This window comes from Heloderma suspectum, chromosome 2, assembly GCF_057233095.1.
Source record: "Heloderma suspectum isolate Gila_16-S chromosome 2, 16-S_ref, whole genome shotgun sequence".
Taxonomy (NCBI): Eukaryota; Metazoa; Chordata; class Lepidosauria; order Squamata; family Helodermatidae; genus Heloderma; species Heloderma suspectum.
The window spans coordinates 187,293,009-187,312,686 of NC_139459.1; the positions used below are offsets into that span (position 1 = coordinate 187,293,009).

General features: G+C 44.9%; 1 protein-coding gene across 1 annotated transcript in view; it reads left to right on the top strand.

Moving 5' to 3' along the window:
- The first annotated feature begins 6,077 nt into the window (after nt 1-6,077).
- Nucleotides 6,078-19,678, top strand: part of SP7 (Sp7 transcription factor) — a 45,633-nt gene continuing 32,032 nt past the window's right edge. Inside the window, exon 1 of the mRNA XM_084832302.1 lies at nt 6,078-6,140. The gene's annotated coding sequence lies outside the window, so the exon portion shown is untranslated. The remainder of the gene's footprint in view (nt 6,141-19,678) is intronic.

Below are 19,678 nucleotides of genomic sequence, written 5' to 3' on the forward strand. Positions count from 1 at the left end.
GCCGTATCTTTAATTAGTGGCTTTTTCTTTTCCTAACTAAGGAGAAAATACAAGCAAAGGGAAGGCTCATTGGCTCCACAGCAAGGTCTCCTGTGTCAGGCATAGGGTATGAGGGTGATCGTGAAAATGAAAAAAAGAAGAGAGGACTGGGGGAAGAAGTGTTTTATCTGTTGCTGCTGCTCATACATGGCGACTCTTATAGGCACACTCATGCAGCTTTCAGTTCACGTTACAACTGTAGGACACAATCCACCAAGGATGGTTCCAGACGAGGCTTTTATTGTGGCATTGCACTGCCTCATTCACAGACTTTTTCAAGGAGTCCAGGTGATGTCTTACATTCATAACCCTTCTGTGTTTTCCTGCCGCTTCTTTTGTCTTTTTTCTTACAGCTGAAAATCCATAAAAGAAAAAAAGGTGGAATACCTGAACAATGCCTTTTGTAGCACTCGGAGCCCTCCATCTGGAAGCACCCCTGGAAGTTCAGCAGCTAAAGCACCCTCATCTTGAAATATGCCAAGGAAATTATTTGTATTACACTTCTGTCCTGACTAAGCTGGTGTAATGGTTAGAGCAGGGATGTGGAACTTGTGGCCCTCCAGATGTTGTTGGGTTATAACCCCCATCATCCTTGACCATTGGCCATGTTGGCTGCGGCTGATGGGAGTTGAAGTCCAGCAACATCTGGAGGGCCGCAGGTTTCCCACCGCTGGACTAGAGTATTAGACTAGGACTGGGGATACCCAAGTTTGAATTCCACCACCACCCAAGCCATGAAGCTCACTGGGTAACTTTGGTCAAATCACTATCGCTCAGTCTAACCTCCCACACAGGGTTGTTGTGAGGATAAAGGTGGTGGGGGAGAACCATGTACAATACTCTCAGCTCATTAAAGGAAGGACGTGATATAAATGTAATACATAAAGTTCCCATTTTTGCCTCATAACATCAACCACCATGTGAGGTAAATTCGATTAAGAGATAGTGACTGGGTTCGGACAATCACTGGGGGAAACAGTGCAGTATGGGTTGTTTCCCCCGCCCCCACATGTGAAAGTCGTGTGACCAGCATTTCCCTAATTACCCCTGCTGCATTGTGGGATCATCTGAACCCAGCACACAGCAGGGGTGGTTTCTTACCCATGGCTTGCAGTAGGGGTTGTGGCGTGGGTGAGCAGCTACCCCTGCCGCGTGCCAGGTTTGGACAACATGGCAACCCGCAACACGGCAGATAATTAGACAAATGCCGGTCATGGAGGAAACAACCCATATTGCATTGTTTCCCTTGCTGATTGTTCAAATGCGGCCAGTGATTTGCCCAGCAAAGTAAGAAGAGAGGGCTGATTTGAATCCTGGTCTTCCTGGTCCAACCCTTCCCCAACAGGCTGTCTCCTACCTGGTGCCTTCCAGATGTGTTGGACTGCAACTCCCATCATATCCAGTCAGCATGGCCATCTGCATCTGCGTGGCTGCAGGGTGGGGGAGGCTGTGCTCATCTATACACCAGACACAGGCAGACTTCAAGCTTGTGAGATCTACTTTGGGTTTTGTTTTTTTAATAGAACCTCAAGATCCACCAACTAGAGCCCAGTGCAAAATAGTGGCTGGGGGGTAGGGGCTGAGCCTAGGTTTGCACCATACCTCCATGTACAAGCACAAAATGTAAATCTGAATTACTACAGACCATGAATTCTAACTACCCATTTTAGAAGGGGGAAAGCCTTTTTGTTGTTAAACACTTAGGAATCAGAGAGAAACTGATCCAGCTACAAATCTTCCACTGCAAATCATGAAGCGATTTTCCAATAGATCCTGACCTACCTTCTATCCATCCCCTCACTACACCACACAGATAATTCCACAGCCTACCTGTGGAGGAAAGTGGTGCTTAACCTAACATTTAACCTTCTAATCTGAACAGATTACCTCTTTCTCTTAAACCTATTTTCTCTCTAGGATAAACACTCCCAGTATTCCTTTATCCTGACCTCATATTGACTTCTACATCCACATATTATCTTCTTTCAATCTGGAAGCTCCCTTCTTAATATTTTGCTCACATCTTTCTAGAACTGTGATACTGAGTCAGCACTAATACCGATATTCCAGTTGCCAGCTTTTTAAGTGGCTCTGCTTCCACACTCTTAACAGCAGCATGATTCACACATGAGCCCTTCTTATACTATTGACCCATCTAGCCCAGGAGTATTGTTCACTCTGAGTGGCTGCAGCCCTCAGAGATCTCAGGCAGAGTTTTTCCTACTTCAGTTCTTTTAACTAGAGATATTTGGAATTGAACCTGGGACCTTTTGAATGAGCTTTACCATTGAGCTATGGCTCCTCTCCAGTCTAGAAAATGGTGGAGTTTTTCCCAGAAGAAAGATGAAATGATGGGAGAAGCTTCACCTGCAAAATTTCTCCATCTCATGCTGCTTGCAAAGGAGCAGCTCCAGTAAAAAAAAAAAAAGGATGGCAACCCAATCAGTGAGAATTTGCAAGTGTGAGGCTGAGTAGTAACATTACTTCCCCAGTCTTCTAAGCAATGTCCTTCCTTATCGATAAGCCTAAAAACTGCAGCTCTCCCCAATCCCAAGAGAACAGTAATTTTAACTTAAATTTATGGCTCTGTAGCTATGGTCCATGGGGTCACGAAGAGTCGGACACGACTGAACAACAACAACAATCTCTTATGGCCAGAGAATTGGAGCACAACGGCTAAATAATGGCCCCAAGGATCAAAAGAGAAGAAACAACAGAAAAACAGCATTTTGAAATATTAGTCTTAAAATAATCTATGTGAAGAACATAAGCTATAAACAGAGATAGATAAGCCCCAGGTTCAAGTATCAGTTTAGCAATGAACTCACTGGGTGGCATTAGGCCTCGGTCTTCAACTGTAATATGGGAGTAATAATACTGGACTACCTTACAGGGTTGTTGTAAGGATGACTGAATATATAAAATAATCAGCAGCAGTTATAATTATGATGCCTTTGCTTGAGAATCCCTCATTGCTAACTCATGTCAAAGTTACCTTCAGTGCCACAACTGGCAGAAAAGCAGGATATTAATAAAAATTATAACCATAAATCAGTTTATTATCCACTTAGCTGCACTCTTGCACCTAGTTGCACTTGCATGTGGTATTGAATTCAGTAAGACTTACTAGTGAATAGCAGGATTTCACCCAAGGTCCCCTAAACTTTTGTTATCGACTACAAACCTCATATAGTTTTTTCTCCAGATACTGCTGCCTAGTCATCAGATATCCCTTATCTTACACTTGTGCAATCAGGTCTTTTTTTCCCTATATGTAACACCTCTCCTTTTTCCTTGTTGAATTTTATTTTGTTCCTATCTGCTCAGGTCTCCAATTATTTTAGATCAGTAGAACTGGATAATTGATGGGCTAGAGAACCCAGTTATGGCTATTTTAATTATTTGACATGTTCAAGAGAATATTTTTCAGCTTTGCAAGCTCATCTCCTTCTTGTAACCATCTCATTTGCAAGGTTTGTTTTTTTAAAAATTAATTTTAATTTTAAACATTGAATAGACCCTAAATCAGTGGCTGTGACACCACCCAATACCACAGGTCAGTGAGAAACTTTGGAAAATATCCTAGTGCAGGAGGGGCTGCATTGTAGTGATAGAACAGACACTTGACACGTAGTAGTTCAGTCTCCTGCAGTTCAAGTTAAAGGAATGAGTGAATCTAGGCTCCCTGCTTGAAGAGGTGATGTTGCCCATTGAATATTAAACAGGAGTGGGAAGAAAGTACATCTCCAGATGTTTGGGACTTCAACTCCCAGCATTTCTGACCATTGGCCATGCTGGCAGGGGCTTCTGGGAGTTGAAGTTCAAAACACCTTCTGCCCACTGCTGAGTTAAGTCATCATTTTTGTCCCCAACTAAGACAGTTTGAACGGTTAGAAAATGGGGACGTTGTGCTCAGTGGGAGCTGAAAGATTTCCAACTCAGTGGGTGCTTCCAGATGGAGGGCACATAGTGTTATTAACTAGAAAGAATTGTGCAGCTATTCCACCTTTTTCTCCTCAACAGATTTTCTGTGGTAAAATAAAAGATGGAAGAAGCTGTGGGAAAGCACAGAAGGGTTACAAGAGGAAGACAATGTCATCTGGAACCCCTGTAAAATTCCATGAAGCATGATGGCACTATAAAAGTCTCATCTGGAAGCATCCTCAAGTAGTATTTCCCAAATGTTTGAAATATGGGGTCCATTTTTTGCCAGGGGTGGAGGATTAAACTGAAGACACACTTTTTTTGCACTGAAAAAAAAGATAGACATGTATTTTCTCTATCAGCTCTCTGAGCAGTGGGCAGATATCCTCATTGCAATTGTGGTTAGCCCAGATAATATAGGCTCGTAGCATCCCACCCATTCAGTCAGGGTTTAGAAATAGGACCAGGCTGGGCAGTGGTCAAGGCCAGTCCAAGACATTGTGCTGCCTGAGGTGAAGGATAAAATGGCACCACCACCTTTCCATGTAAAAAAGCTGAATGCACTGACAGTTGAATCTAATTTCAACACTGCTGATGGGGTGGTGTCCTCCACCGCACTTGAGGGCAGCAGGCTGGGTGTAAGTGAGCCGTCTGGCAGACATCTTGCCATCCCGTAGCATCCACCGCCTGAGGCAGCTGTCACACTCCACCCAATGGTAGGGCCAGCCCTGCCAGTTGTGATGCTTCTAGGATTTCCCTTGGACTGTCAGCTGTAAGCAGGTTGTATCAGGGATTCTCAGTCCTTCCCTTAATCTCTCCCTTGGCATGATGTTGTTGCGCATATATCGGCAGAGAAAGAAGGGATCCATGCTGCAGAAAGCCCAGAAAGGGGGTGGGGGGGAGAGGGGAATGGAGCCCATCTAAGATTGGCTGAGGGATGGAAGCAGCACTGGCAAAACACAGGAGGATGGTTGGTCAATAAGACAAGATTCGGGCTACAATCTTATGCACGCATACTTGGGAGTAAGCCCCATTGAACCCAGTGGGACTTACTTCTGAATAACCATGTATAGGATAAAAGTTAGTTATGTTTAATGGACTAAACACCCTACCCATGGTGCATCTGGATTAACAGTCTCTTTCAACATCCGGATACATCCTAAAAGAAGCGGTATCTATTACGGAGGGTGGTATCTGAACCACACAGAGGAAGCCCTTACAACTCCTTACAGTTGACTGCCATGTCCTGCAAATAGCCAAGTGGTTCCATGCAGGGCCATCTTGGTGCCCGAGACAGAGAAGCAAATGGCACCCTGTCTCCTCTCACAGTTTAAATGCATGATGGGGTTCAAAGTTGGAACCATTTCCCTGGGCAACTCTCCCATTATTTCAGTGAGGCACGTGTGATACACCAACGTCCCCTTGGATTACGCCCCAATCATGGCTCAGGTGGGTCACCTTTAGTGTCACCCATTGTCTGCCACCTAAGGCAGCCTTACCTGGCCGGATAGGGGGACGGCTTCTGGCACCTCCTGTCCCACCTGGCCACTGGATTTGCATATGAAAGGGGATGCCACAGGGGTCCTGTTATTCCTCCTCTCCTTCCAGTGAGTTTGTGCCTTCTTAAATGTTTGATGTCCTTCCCTTTTGCTTCGTGTTATTCCTCCTCGTACTTTGTTTTCCCCTCTCTTCTTTTTTAATTCCCCTCTGCCTCTCCTCCCCTCCTCTCTCTCTTTCTCCCTCTAAAAAGTTTGAGGAAAGGGGTGGGGGGAAGAGAACCCAATCTGAAGATGTTGACTGTTTCCCCCCCGCACCACACCACCACCACCACCACCACAGTCCCTCCTTCCTTTATTGGATACTAGCGGGTCCTCAAAGGCTCCCAGGGTGTAATTAGAGGGTGGATCCTGCAAAGCAGAGGAGCTCCCCCCCCCCCCGGTCTCTTCCAACTACAGACCAACCCGTTCTTTTTTTTGCTTGTCTCTCTCCTTCCTCCTCAAAAATCTGCAGCAAAGCCCTCGGGCTGGGACAGAGATGGCATCGCCAGGGCTCGAGGTAATCTCCCTGCTGCCGAGCGTGCTCAGGGGCCCTAGGGAGTCCTGACTTGAAGCAATCTGGAGTTGTTTTTGGTCAGACCAGGTGGAAAGTGAAGTCCAAACCTCGAGGACCTAAGAAAAGTAAGGAGCAATTTTACTTAATTTCTCTCCCCCCCCCCCCGCCTTTCCCTCTTTTTTAGCATTACAGCTTTCTAAGTAACACAACTGGGAAAACTATAATTTAAGACACTGGGGATTTGAGGGGGGCGAGATGGATGAAAAGGTGGGCAATTTGACACAGAAAGTCGCTTGGAGGTGGGGAGACTGTATCAAAGGTTAGCAAAATAGACCAAGGATGTTTTGTCTGAACTTTTTAAAAAGGCTGCTTGATGTTCTTGGGTAGCCCTCCTGAGCTGCCTTGTCATCTGTATTTAGTTTGTCATGAAGGGAGACTTTTTCTTTTTAAAATAACTATTCCATTTCCGTGTGTGTGTGTTTGCTATGATCCCCCCCTCTTGATTAGATGAACTGCAAATGTTTCACCAATCTGATTTGGAAAGCGAGGAGTTGTGCTCCAGAGAAATTGATTTTGTTCTGAGATATCTCCCCATTCCTGCTTCTGGTGGAGAGAGGATTGAGAAACATGCTGGAGGAAAACCCGACTTCTCAGCCCCTGTATTCACAAATATTTAGGTTTCGGCTGAGGACAAAATCTCAGTTCAGGGCTATTTTCAGATTTTATTGGCTACAGATATTTTCTTCCCCCATCTAGCTGTTCTGTTTACAACCTAGTTTCAATTTTTTTTTTTTAAAGTTCCCGACATGATGGAAAGTAAAGGTGTGGGGTTTGAGGATTTGAAAGGGTTAAGTTGATAACAAGCCATTTTAATTAAAAATGGACTAATGATTGACTGGAAAATAAAACCAGCATTGAGCATAGTTTTTTTTTAAAGGAACGGCAAGTTGTTTGAAGTTTGATTTTTTTTAAAAAGACTTCTGAGCAATACAGGCTGGAAATAGGTGCATTAATAAGGTCATGTTCCACATTAAAGAAAAGCCCAGAGACAGACGCCCCTTCCTTCAAGGCTAAATTGGGCAGCCCTGGAAATCAGAAAAGTGGAAGCAATGGACACCACCAAAGTGGTGGCATTTGGTTGGCCAGAAGGATTCAATTTTTGACATTAAGACTTGGTTGCTTCAAGTAAAAGGAACTATATTTGCTTCATGGAACCAAAAAGTACCTGGTGTTGGGGCTTAAACAGTTGCTAAAGACATTTAAAGCTTTGGTTCTTTGAAGGATTCCTATGTACTTCCAGACACATACACACATTTTAAAATAAAGGGATTGCTGGTAGGCATCACACAAATCATTCAGGGATTTGTTTTTAGTCAATAGGATTATGTTATGCATGAGCACAATGCATGGCTGATCCATTTGACTTGAAACATCTTCCTTCCAAAGGTTAGTCTGTGCGTTCCAAATACTAATATTTCTTAGCATTTATTTATTTAACAATATTTATGAATAACGTATTAAAGACATTTCAGTTTGCCTTAGAGGCTTCCTATGTATTATCTCTGCTTACAACAACCCTGTAAGGTAGGTCAGTATTATTTTACCACCACCACCACCCCAGATCTTGTAGATGGAGAGCTGAGGCTGAGAGATGACCACTTGCCTAAGGCAGAGGTAAGATCTGAACAGAGACTTTTTGGGTCTCGGCTCAGCCTCTCATCCCTTCTGCTCCACTAGCTCTCCAATGAAGTGGCAGTTAGGTTCAGTGGAGTGAACAGGCCAAATGGGAGTAAAACCCAGCAGTGTTCAATAGGAGACCTGCAAACTGTGTCCAGTCCATAAACTGACTTTGATACATGGGCTGGGCAGTAAAATAAACACTACTCATGTCAATTAAAACATTCTTGCTTCATTCGAGTCCATGGCGCCAGATTGCTTGTTGGTGAAAATTGCAATTGCTCCAGTGAAACTGAGATCAATCAACCACTGAGGTATTTTGAACACATGACGATGCCTTATAGTAGCGGTGTGCATGCATTACACTGACCGCACGTTCACATTGTATGTATACTTGTTCAGATAGTTGTGAGAGTATGTCTGCATGTGTCCATACCTGATTTGTACCCAGGTACTAGAACCTTATTTAATCCAAGGTACAAATGTGAATAACTGTACAGATCAGCAATCTGTATACAGCTTACACAGATGGGACACGTATTGAGTGTTGTGTATGAATAACTGTACAGCTGTACAGATCAACAATCTGTGCACACATGTTTGTGTGTTGAATGCAATATGTGCTTCCAACCGTGCTATTCTATGATTCTATGATGCCTCACGAATCAGTCCATTGGTCTTTCCAATCCAGGGCTGCTTACACTGGCAAGTGGTGGCTAAAGACAGGGCTTTCCCCAGCACCTGTTGCCCAGTCTTGAGCTGGATTGAACCCAGGATCTCCTGTATGCAAAGCACTTGCTCTTCCACTGAGCTATGGTCCTTCCCCTAAATATCCCTTCATTCCAACTCAAATTGAATGATTTACATTGCAGCCAAGTCCTCAGATAGCATAAATTGCCCTTCTCGAGATGAAATCGATTGAGCTCGACCCTAGTTGGTCCAAACTGGCTTTGCTCCATTGGCATCTATGGCGTTAAATCTGCCACTGAAGAAAATTCACCTCAATTTACCAACAATGTAAGGTCTTGGTTTAACTGGAGCCCATGGGGTCAGTGTGAAGTAGCTTCTCTCCACCCTGCAATCAACTCGGTCATGTTTCCAGCTGTTATAAAACAGACTGTGATGAAATCAAGAAGGTTCTGTGTGTTGATACTGACCCGGTTCGCATGTCATGGCTACCCAGGGATTAAACAAACCTCAAGTTGCCCCCCCCCTTCACTCCTGTTATCATGTTCATGCAGTTCATTATCATGATGTCCAAACACAGAACTCTGGGCTGTTGGGGGGCGCAGAACCCATGATTCTTCATCCCCCAACAGCCCAGAATTCTGGGTCTGGACGTTCAGGTTTGGATGGGGCATCCCTGGGTTGTTTGTCACACCAGGAGCAGGCACGTGGGAACCAGCACACATGCTTGCTTCTGCTGCATTTTCAAAACTCACTGTGTGTTAACTGTGGGTTGTTGATGATGTGCAAACTGGGTCAGTGATATGGGGCCAGACTAGACATGACGTTGTCTTTAGCCCTGCCATGGCTGTGCTTTGTTGTTGTTGTTTAAAAACAACAACAACACAGGGTGGGGGTGGGGAACTGAACCAGATTGGGCCTTTAGGAGGAAGGCTTTTTTAAAATCTCTTTCCCTTCCCCATGGACACAAATTGGAGTAGGGATGCCTGCTATTTGCATATAAAATTCCTGGTGAATGGGACATATTGTCCCCTAGGGTAGGGCCTTGATTTTACATCTGCCTCAGGGGGAAGAAAAGAGGGTAGTTGGAGACTTTCCCAAGATGCTATGGGGATTGTGTCACAAAGAAGCCAAGAGACACTGTTCTCAAAAGCTGTTGTGTCATTCGAAGTTTCATTTGCTTTTGGGGGCTTCTTGCTCTCAGGGACATGTTGGGTTCTGACTCAATCCACATGAGTTGTGTGAACCCCTTCAGGTTGCTAGAGACCTATTGCCAGCAGCTGGCATTGCTTTGACCACTAGGCTCATCTGCCTGGGCCAAAACTCTCCCCACGACCTGAGTTTGATCCCAGCGGAAGCTGGGTCCCGGGTAGCTGGCTCAGGTCAACTCAGCCTTCCATCCTTCTGAGGTCGGTAAAATGAGTACCCAGCTTGCTGGGAGAAAGGTAGTCACGACTGGGGGAAGGCAATGGCAAACCACCCCGCTGTAGTCTGCCATGAAAATGCCAGCGAAAGCAGCGTCCCTCTAGGAGTCAGCAATGACTCAGTGCTTGCACAAGAGGAACCTTTCCTTTTTCTTCTGAGGTTAACTTTCCATTGATTACCGATGTCCAAACATTCTAGAACAGACTGCTGCCCTGCCTTGAATATTAGTATCATTTTTTAGAAGGAAGAAGAAACTGCCTTAAGGGGGGGGGGCGTTGATGCAGAAATGCTCCCCGCCCCTTTTATAGCTGGTTATTTTCTTAAGAGGAAACAATCAGCACAGGAATCCTGAGGAGGATGAACAAAGAGTAACTGACTGTTAAGGCTACATCATGTAACCAGAGAACTTTTGTTATTGGGTAGCATATAAAAGTAGTAAACAAATAACCAGGATTAACTAAACATACACCCTTTGGATTTACCACTGGCTGAAATAATTTTTAACACTGGAAATGGAATATACTGTTTTTAAGGGTGTTATGCTATTTTGGATTTTTGTCATCTGCCGTAGGAACATGTTGGAGGGCAGAGTAAAATGCCTATAATAAATACTAATACATTTTTTTAAATCATACCTTTCCCCTTTAAAATATACTGCAGTGGGGGACTAAATCTTTCCTGACTGAGGTGCATGTATACGTTTTCAAGGGGAAGGGGAAAATGTGATGAATATCCAACCATCCGTCTTTCTTTCATAGCATGTATTTTGTAATTCGGTAACTTGCCAGAAATGGCTTGGGGTGCGGGAACAGTTAAGATTCGGTTGCATTATTGATTGGGACGGGAATGGATGTGGGAGGCTATGAAACCTCAACAGTGCCATGGAAATGGAGATCCAACTATTAAGAGTCCTAGATTCTGTGTCCCAAGTTTGGAAGGGGAATTGGATTTAGTGGTCTGAGCTATTGGGTTAGCTCAGTCATTTCCAAACGGTTTGCTGAGACACACAGTGGTAAGATGCAAAAGAACTGCCAATGTGACACGAGATAGAAATGAAGTCATTAAAAGCAGCCCAAAGCACTTGCTCACAGAGGAGGCTGCCCACTGTGTCTCTGTATGTGTCCTTGCTGCCTTCCAATCATCCTCCACTGGGGACCATTCTTTATCATCTCGGCTTTGGATATGATTGGAGCATTCGATTGCTCCTGATATAGACACTCTACAGAATGAATCTTCCTCAGACAAGCTGCCTGTGATATCTCTGCATGAGTCACTGCTCTAAGGGATGCCTCCTTCTAAACAGGCCACTTTTGGAGTGTAAGAGTGAAATGTGTCTCCAGTTATAATTTGGGTAGCAGCCTCTACTATCAGATATCTGAGAGACACTGAATTACCTTCTCTTCCTGGCCTTTGCCACTGAGCCATTCACTGCAATATTGTGATGGTTTATCACAGGGGTAGTAATCTGGTGCCCTCCAGATGTTTTGAACAACAACTCCCATAATCCCTGGCCATTGGCCATGTTAGCTGGGGTTGATAGGATTTGTCCAAAACATCTGCAGGGCACCAGGTTGCCTAACCCTGGATTAACATTAGATCACATTTTATTAATTGCAATTCCATTTTGCCAAAGTGAGGAAAGGAACAGAGGCACATCAGACTATGTTTATTGACTCTGCTGCAGTCTGATGCATGTTTAACCTGGTGGCAGGCCCAACCATTGAACACAGTGGGACCTACTTCTGCATAAATGTGCCAAGAATTGGGCTGCCCATTACTTGTTCATTTTTAATATAATAAATAAATGTCAATTCTGTGCCTGGCACAGTACTAGCATGAAGTTTGATGGGTCTCTTCCCAGCAGTAGCTTACATTCTTTGGGTACATTCATAGAATCATAGAATCATAGAATAGTAGGGTTGGGAGGGGCCTATAAGACCATCGAGTCCAACCCCCTGCTCAATGCAGGAATCCAACTCAGAGCATCCCCGACAGATGGCTGTCCAGCCTTGTCTTGAATGCCTCCAGTGTGGGAGAGCCCACCACCTCCCTAGGTAATTGGCTCCATTCTCGTATTGCTCTAACAGTCAGGAAGTTTTTCCTGATGTTCAGCCAGAATCTGGCTTCCTGTAACTTGAGCCCATTATTCCGTGTCCTGCACTCTGGGATGATCGAGAAGAGATCCTGGCCTTCCTCTCTGTGGCAACCTTTCAAGTACTTGATGAGCGCTATCATATCTCCCCCCAGTCTTCTCTTCTCAAGGCTAAACATGCCCAGTTCTTTCAGTCTCTCAGGGTTGGAGCTGCATAGCAGTCATTGAATCACCCAGAAGATGTTGCCTCAGCTTACGTTGCTAGAACATTGCTGCTCATTGGCACTGAAACCATTAACCTGTGTTATTGATACATTCCAGCCTTCCCCAACTTAGTTTCCTCCAGATGTGTTGGACCATGCTGGCTGGGAAGTATGGGAGTTGCAGTCTGGAGGGCACCAGGTTGGGGAAGGCTGACACACTGTGATTCTTGTACTGGCCAGCATGATGATGATGGATGTTTTCCTATGGAGATGGACCTCATTATGGGTACATACTGGATGGTGTTCATGATGTCACAGCCAGGCATATCATGAGTCTCTCTCCCACCTCTACACACCATTTAAAATTCCTTATTAATTGGTTTTCTCCTTCTTTCTTTTTCCTTCCTTCCTTCCTTCCTTGGGTCAGTCTCACTCTTTTGTTCACTATCTGAGCCTTCTAAAAATAATATTACTGTAAAACTTGTAACAAGGCTGGTGCTAACCTTTTTTCCCCCCATTTTGCTGACTTTGACTAGTGCTGTTGAAACTCTAAGAGATAGTAGCACTACCCCACAGAAAAGGGCTCTCCATTTTGAATGTCCCTAGACATTGGAAAGGATGGGGAATAGAGATATATAGCCAGGCAGAGAGAGAGAGAGAGAGAGAGAGAGAGATGGCTGCCATCGGCACATAGGCTCAAAGGCAAATGTGTTTGGGGCTTTTTAGTTTAAGGAAAAGGCAAAGGTTTATATGATTATGAATGCTATGGAGGAACTGGAAGGGGAGGAAAATATCCCTTTCTCCCATTTGAACGCAGGTTCACCCAATCAAATTGACAGTGATGCAGTAAGGTAGTTCTGGACTTCATAGGCTTGCGCCTCCTCCCCATGTTTAGATGGTCATGTGTATTACGTTACTTACTTCAAAACGTGGTAAGCAAACCCACTGCATTTGGGATCCTTCCTGCTCATTCTGCTGAGTGGAGCCCTGGATTTCCACCCCCAGACCCTGCCCGGACATAGTACCACTCGGCAAGTGGGTTCAAAACTGACTGAACTAAGTATTTCTTCATACAATGCATAATTGATTTACTGGCAAGGATATGGGGACAGCCAGTCGCTTAGATGGCTTTGATGAAGGCTTTGACAAATTCGTGGAGGATAGATCTATCAGTGACTATTTGTCATGACGACTATGATGGAACTTCTGTGTTTAGAGGCAGTATGCCACCAATACCAGCTGTTTGCCATCATGTCCTCCTTGTGGGTTTCCCAAGAGGCATCTGGCCACTATGAGAAACAGGATGAAAGTCTAGATCAGGAGTGTTCTACCTCTTTTAGCCCAAGAACCAAATCTAATTTCAGAGAAGCTCTTGGGGCTGCATTCCAGTGGTGGGTTGGGCCAAAAGCGAAAGGGGCGGGGCCAAAAATACCAGCATATTTTAGTTTAAAGCTATTAGCGCCAGCAGTAAAGCCTGAGGAGAGGCATTTTAACCTTTTAGACAAGGGAAGGCCATCTGGGGAATATGGGTGGGCTGGATTGGGACCCCAGCAGGGCCAGATTTGGCCTGAGGGCATCTCTACGCCAGCCTAAAGTCCTGCATTTAAAACGCTTTTTCCGTTGTATATGCAGGATCACAACGACTCCACGTGCTTTTTTTCCCCCCACCCCCTTCCCCCTCCTTCTCCCTGTATCTGAGTTTTCCATTATCTTTTTTTGATCTCACTCCTTTTCTTGCCGCTTTTACTGTTTTCATGGAGGAAAATGAAGCAGAACACAACGGGGTAATTTGATAGCTCATTCGCTGCGATCTATTTAAAAATGGAACAAAGGGCAGTTAGTGCAGGAGATGCTTTGAACGATCACGGCATCATGGAAAGAGCCCGCAAACTTCCGAGAAGGAGCAATCTCAATCTCAGGATAAAAGCTCCGTGTGAAGGAGCCCCGAGTTTCCCCACCCCTGGACTAGATGGACCTTCAGTCTGATCCAGAAGGGCTCTCCTTATGCTCTTCCGTGTGTTAACTGAAACTGCAGGATTCAAAGAGTCTCTAAAGAGGGAGCATAGGAGCCAGTCAGGTTCCGTGGCACAGTGCAGATTCAAGTGAAGCAGGGCCTCCTGGGGCCACGCTACTAATTTCTAGAGCAGGATTGATCATAATACAATTCACTTTCCAACTAGAATCCCATAGGTGAAAGAGGTAATAGTGAGATGGATAATAAGGAAGATGTATGCACATAGCTGCCTCCAGGTTGGTTGGGGCCTCTTGGTGAGCCAACATCCTTCTTGTTTGGCTATTAATTTGCTAACTCTCTGTCTTTTGGCCCAATCTGCAGAGACTGAGAGAGAGAGAGAGAGAGAGAGAGAGAGAGAGAGCGAGCGAGTGCGAAAGCAAGGTGAATAGAGGGTGCTGCTCCACCTCTTAGCCCCTATCAATGCGCCCTTGCTTAAAGGAGACCTGCGAACAGGCAGTGGCAACAAGGAGGAGGAAACACAACAGCAGGGCCAAGGGGAGTCCAGGGATTGGTAGAGTCGCCCCCCTGCTGAGGTGTAGGCCTTGCCGGGTGCCCAATGTTGCCCACCCCTGACGCTGCCCCAGCATATGAGCCAGGGAGCCGGGTACACGACACTGAGTTTAGAGAAGGATTGCTAATAGAGAAGTGTGTTGCCTGTTCTAAAAGAATGCCAGGAAGAAAAGAGGCTTCTATTTTTTTACTTTTATCCACTGGTCCATGAGTTGAAAAGGCAGGAACATAGATTTAGGTTAAACATTAGTGCAGGGATGGGGACCCTGTTGCCTCCAGTTGTTGTTGGACTTCTACTCCCGTAATTCCTGACCATTGGCTGTGCTGGCTGAGGCTGATGGGAATTGGGGTCCAACAACATCCAGAGGGCCACTTGTTCACCACCACTGCATTAACACCCTGGCCCAACAAGAATGGTCCAGGTGGGGAAGTGGCCTCATTGCTGTTCATTGAGCCCCCACAGAAACAGCTGGATGCATCTTTTGTGAAAAGAGGGATGCACGTACCACAAGGGTTCACCGTAGGGTGGACACTTACGCATTGCCAAATAAAGAGGACAAGAGAGGACACCAATATGCATAACATTTGCATATGCTAATTTATATGTATAGGTGCAAATTTAGAAACAATCTCTATATTTTAAATAATAATACAATCCATCTCACTGTTGTGGGAGGACGGTGACCTGTATGCCTGCTCAGGCTGCAGTCCAGGTGTTCACTGTTGATGGGCAACTTCAAAGCTCCTGCTCTCCCTTCTTACGGTTCTTTACCCTTAAATTGGACTTGGACAGACCTTCAAATAGAGGACACCTTCAAATAGAGGACTGTCTTCTTGCAGCTCTTCAAACAGAGGACTGCCCTCTGTAAAGCAGGGCACCTGGCCACCCTAGTTTCCCACTACTAGAAGTGGATTGGGGCTTCAAATATAACTTCCTATGAACATGAATGAGCTGTCTTGAGAGACTGTTGTCTTTTAGGCCTGGTCTACTCGTTGGGCAGAATGAGGTGGCAGAGTTGACTATACCACTTTGTAGTGCAGCAAAGGGGTGCCATGGCTGAATGCTCTTCTAGATTTAAAAGCAAACATAACTTCCTGCGAGTAAAACAACTACAACACACTAGCAGATCAGGAGAAAAAGTTCTAACCCAGCCCAGTCCACTGCTGTGCTAGATTTCTACTTGCAGGGAGGTTTTTAAGTGGAGGGAGAATTACAAGATTTGAGTCCCTCATATGAAGTGGTACAGTCTGCTGTACCACCTCAGGAACCTTCCCACCTTGTTCTGGTGCCTGTGTCGAGCAGGCCTGAGTTTGCCTCCCTGAAGGTTTTCCAGAAAAGATTGGACAGCCATCTTTTTGGGGTGCTTTAGGTAAAACGTATTCTGTCTAGTTATAGCGAGGGCTAGAAGCCACATGATGCCCCATATCCAAGGGGCGGTTCAACAAAAGACAGTGAAATGGTTCGCACAATCAAAATAAGCCACCACCTATTTAAGCCATGGTGGCTTATTTTGATTGTGCAAACCAAGTCACTGTCTTTTGTGACATGCGGCACCTGGCTGGTGATTATGGACATCGTGCCTAGCATGCACCGCAATTTAAATAAGCCACGGTGGCTTAAATAAGCAGCTTAAATAAGTGGCGCTGTGGCTGAAATAACCCACAGTGCCACCTAAATAAGCCACAGTGACCCTTGTACCCTTTGTCATGTCAGCCCCCTTGCCTATTGTGTCAGCCCCCTTAAGTACTGTTCTTAGAAGGTGACTGGGGGCCATGATTTGGCTAAAATTGGGAGGAGTCAAGGGATGAGGTTTGTGGATTTCATTAAGGGCTCCCTACGTTTTCTCCCAAAAATGTAAGCACTGGATTTGGGAACTGTGATTGATACATGCCTAGAATTTTAATATGGTATTACTGTACCAGCCAGACAATCCAGTTAGAGACGACACCTATAAGGAAATATATCTCTCAAAAGAAGAGAAGGGGTAAGAATATATTTCCAAGGAGTGTTGGAGGTGCTTCAGTTATATGACCTATGTGGGTCAGGTTTTCTCATGTTATCAGTGCTAGCTCTGCCTGGGCTGCTTTTCCTCCCTCTCCTCTGGACTGATGCAAGTAGAGAGAGAACTCTGGAACCTGAAGAGTTGTGTTACCCCAAGCCCTCCAAATTTCCATTTAAAAGAGTTTACGGATTTGGGGTGTGGGCTGCTTCACCCCATTACAGTCTCTAAACAGAAGCCATTTCTGTGGAGGGATTAAAAGTAAAATCTGCCTTATCACCATATTTACAGTTAGGAAGCAATTTTCCTTTGCATCACATTGGCTAACAACTTGGGGTTAATACTATATTTACAATCCCGTATAACAATGCTATACATAAAATAAAGTGTGTGTGTGTATGTGTGTGTGTGTGTATATATATATAGATAGATTGATAGATAGATATGGATGTGTGTGTGTGTGTGTGTGTGTGTATATATATATATATGGTTGTTGGGGAGGTGGTATTGTTGGTTGGCAGTCTGCCTTCCTTTCTATTTTGCATGGCTTGCTTGTTTGCATCACGTGGAATAATTTCGTGCTGTGATGGCTGTAGTGAATTTCCTCTCTGCTTGTGCACAACTTATATAGGTTGATCTGTTCGGGGGGCTGCTAGATATGGTTGCTCCTGTGTTTTGGGCAGAGTCTTTGACCAGAAAGCCATAGTTTTATTTTTTTTTAATCCCTTTAATATCTCATGATTTATGTGATTCTGGTCAAAGAATGCTACAACCCTCAGCATATTTACCAGGGAGCAAGTCCCATTGAACTCGCTGTGATTTGCGTCTAAGTGAACATGCTTGGGGTGAGGCAGGAAATCTCATTGAAACCAACCAGTTGTTGGGGCCAAATGTGGCTTTTGGGACTTGTGCTCCTGCTGTTGCTGCTATGCTGCAAAGTGATGGTAGAGGTAGAGGCCATTTGGAAGAGGGCGGGGGGAGAAAGATGCATGCAGGGTGGTGAGTAATTGTTTCCCTACAGTCAGCCCCAGCTGGGGTTCCCAGAAATATATTTGGTGCGTCGAGTGATAGAAAGCGGCTGAGCAGTGATTGCAGGAAAAAAGTAATGGGCAAGGGAAGGGTTACATGCTGGGGGGAAAGGGGTGGTGGTGGTGGAAGACAGCACCATTCCAAACCCAGCCCCCAAAAGGAGATCTTCTGGTTCTCCAGCTCCTTTTGAGGTTTGTCTCCTCCTTTGGGGAAAGGTTAATTCTTCTTTTTGCTGCTTCTGCCCTGCAAATCCCATGCCCATCCCTGCAAACTGCTTGCAACTTGTAGTGGAGAAGAAGTGGCCTGGGTTCTTAGACCTATGTTTGCAAGGCTGTACCACTTCAGTCTCTGGGTGGGGGTCTCACATGATGAAATGCTTCTCCATACCCACACACGAAAATCCCTCTGCATAGCAAATTTAGCATGCCAGGGAGACGGGTGCAAGCTTAATCTTGTCCCTCCCCGATATGGAGGAGCATTTTATCATGAGAGCTCTCACATGCATTCTGAATTGGTACGGTCCAGACACAGGTTGATTGCTATCTCAGTGAGAAGATGGGCCCAGTTTCACCCTACGATTTCAAGTGGAGGACAATGGAAGAGATTATCTGTCAGGCACAGTTTCAGTGAAGTTGCATAGTTTGGCCCACTGAGAGCTCTGACAATTGGAAAATGTTTGATCAAACTGTAAAAACTGAAGGCATCTCAGAAAGTATCTAAACTGTTTCAAAAATCTGTAAAAGTGCAGTCTTGGGAACTGTTCTATTGCCTAATTATTCTTAACTATAATGTTAGAGCCAAACTACTATAGGAGCTCCCAGACAAGGCTTTTATTGTGCAATTGCACAGCCTCATTCATGGAATTTTTTTGGGGGGGGGGTCCAGACAACATCATCTTCAGTGTGTAGCCCTGTGTTTTCCCACCACTTCTATCCTTTTTCTTACCAGAAAAAAATGGTTAAGAAAGAAAATATGGAATATGATATCTGCACAATGCCTTTCAACTGATTGCGCTAGGAGCCCTCCGTCTGGAAGCACCCTCCTCCCCATATCACTTGGCACAGTCTCCCTGGAACTCTACCACTTCAAACTGTGGGTGTCTTTCCTGGGGGTGGGGTTTATTATATGTTAATGCTCCCCTGTATAAAACAGAACTCCCAGCACCCCGAAAACTGGGAAAGTCAGGGGAAAGGCTAAGCTAAAATCCTTCCCCAAAGCATACCAGCTTTCCAGTTTTTGATGAGGGGAGAAGCATTCAAACATGCATTTTGAAGAGGCCCAGCCGAGGCAGGCTGTACTATGCTGTCTTTCTGAATGTACAGTTTCTTGTTTCCTCACATTTACAGATAAACCAGCTAACCCACTGCTTCTTACCCCGCTCTTAGTGGACTTACTGAATGACTGAGCTCTATACACCGTATAACTGTTTTCACTATATTTGAATATCATCATGTTAGCCACACGCTGTCTTTGCTTTTCTGGGCTAACATATCCAGTTCCTTCCATCTTTCACCATGCCCCATGCTTTCTCCATCTCTTTTATCTTCATCAAGGTATTACCCAAGACTACAGCTTTCACTTATCCACCTAAATAGTTTTTCTCTTTTGTCCAGGGGATTCAGCAATTGGCAGTGGCCACTGTAGCTATTGTGCTAATTGCTCCAAAGTTATCTGCACCAGAATTCTATTGTTGAACTGGTTTCTTCTCCATGGGGATTAACAAAATAATCTTTTGGAAAAAGTGAAAAGAACATGAGGGAGGGCAGAGCAATGGTTTTTATGAAAGCAACACAATTTCCCTGTGGAACTTGCTGCTACAGGATTTTGAGTTCAGTAATGTAACATTGCTTATGAAAGAGGCCACCAAATGTATGGAAGACAAGTGGCTATTGACCATAGTGCCAAGAAATCTGTTCTTAGATATCTGCTTTCGAGAAATGAGCAAAGGGGTAGACAGATCTCTAACTGTTAACAAACCATTTTGTTTGATGGATTGTTCAGTCCATCCTTATGATCAGCCCATCCT